The sequence below is a fragment of the Herpailurus yagouaroundi genome, unplaced genomic scaffold, assembly GCF_014898765.1.
Source record: "Herpailurus yagouaroundi ecotype Mexico unplaced genomic scaffold, PumYag 250, whole genome shotgun sequence".
In the NCBI taxonomy this organism is placed as follows: domain Eukaryota; kingdom Metazoa; phylum Chordata; class Mammalia; order Carnivora; family Felidae; genus Herpailurus; species Herpailurus yagouaroundi.
In genome coordinates this window covers 20,120,397-20,122,319 of record NW_024412467.1, presented here as the reverse complement: position 1 = coordinate 20,122,319, position 1,923 = coordinate 20,120,397, and the positions used below count along the sequence as shown (strand labels likewise).

Sequence of the window (1,923 nt, the reverse complement as noted above, 5' to 3'; positions counted from 1 at the left end):
AGTCAGATGCTTAACGGACTGAGCCATTTAGGCACCCTTATTTCACTTCTATTCTTGAAGGATATTTTCCTCCAATATACAATTCTAGCTTGTCAGTTTATTTCTGAGTTTTATAAATACCTCATTACCTGCTGACTTGTTTCTGTTGAGAGTCATTATTCTTAACTGTTATTCTTTTGATCGCCATTAGTATTTATTTTCTAGCTGTGTTAGCTATGTTTTTCTTTGTCTTTGTTTTTTGGATTTTCATCATGCGCTTTGGTTTGACTTTCTTTCTTTCTTTCTTTCTTCCTTTCTTTCTTTCTTTCTTTCTTTCTTCTTTCTTTCTTTCTTTCTTTCTTTCTTTCTTTCTTTCTTCTTTCTTTCTTTCTTTCTGAAAAAACATTTTATTATTGTCTTGCTACATAACAGTGAACATAATTGCATTTTGTCATATGGCAAATGAGATACAAGATAACATCCTTTTAATTCCTGAAAATCTCAATATCATCTGTCTTTTGGTGGATCCAGTTTCCTATGACTGAATCTATGATACAGTCTATGAGGATACCGATGGTGCTAAGTAGTGAAGAACATTTCGCTAAGTTGTTCTATCATTGGTCCTTGCTCAAAGTGTTCATTTTTTTCTTCTAATATGGTTTTCAGCACTTGATCATGTGTTTCTTCATTATTATGTGTAGGATATGGCTGAGGGATAGGTTTTATAGGTTCATATGGAATGTCCACAGAAGGGTGGTATCATACTATTGTCCTGCCATCAGATGTCAAAGCAAGCTCTACTTTGCAATTATAGTCATCTGGAAGAGGAGAATATGTAGATTTATGACAAACACAATATAAATCTCTGTTTTGAATTGGAAATAAATGTTTCTAGATAGTTATAGTTGATATCACCCATTTTACTGATGCTAATGCCATGGTGAATCAAGATGCTTATCAAGTGGCATGAAAGATGATTTGAAGAGAAACTGCTTTTCCAGGCATACCTGTTTTCATTCCTGATAGCCACTCACTGCAAGCCTGCCATCTTATGCATTTTTAAACTGTTCTGCTTGGGCTCCTTAAGACGTCTGTGTTTTAATGCCACTATCTCTTCAATTATTGCTTCTTTTCTAAGTATACATATATTGCCCTCCCACCCTTCCCCAAATGTTCTATGGGTTACTCTTTCATATTTCCATCCTTTTGTTTTACCATGTCTCATTTTATATATTTCCTTCTATTTTCCATTTCATAAATTCTCTCTTTATCTGTATCTATATTGTTGTTAAACTAATCCAGTAAATTTTTAATTTTAACCATTATTCTTTTTAAAGTTTATTTATTTAGAGAAAGAGCACAAGTGGGGGAAAGGGAAGAGAGAGAGGGACAGACAGAATCCCAAGCAGACTCTGTGCTGTCAGCACAGAACCCAACTCGGGGCTTGATCCCATGAACCACAAGATCATGACCTGAACCGAAATCAAGAGTCAGATGCTTAACCAACTGACTCACCCTGGTACCCCATTGATCATTATTCTTAAAAACAATTGTAGAAGAATTTCTAGCAGTCTTCTTTTTAATAAATTTTTATTTTATTTTTTTCCTTTTATAAATTTAAATTTTAGTTAACATATAGTGCAGTATTGGTTTCAGGGGTAGAATTCAGTGATTCATCACTTACATACAACATCCAGTGCTCATCACAAGTGCCCTCCTTAGTACCCATCACCCAACTAGCCCATCCCCCACTCTCTTCCCTCCATCAACCCTCAGTTTGTTCTCTATCATTAAAGGTCTTTTGTGGTTTGTTTCCTTCTCTTCTCTTTTTGTCCCACTTCCCATATGTTCACCTGTTTTGTTTTTTAAATTCCACATGTGAGTGAAATCATATAGTATTTGTCTTTCTCTGATTGACTTATTTCGCTTAGCATAATACATTCT

The 1,923-nt window shown here is 34.6% G+C and overlaps 1 pseudogene; it reads right to left on the bottom strand.

Annotated features, from left to right (window-relative positions):
* Window positions 1-486: 486 nt before the first annotated feature.
* Window positions 487-918, bottom strand: LOC121020544 (39S ribosomal protein L42, mitochondrial-like; annotated as a pseudogene).
* Between the last annotated feature and the right edge of the window lie 1,005 nt (window positions 919-1,923).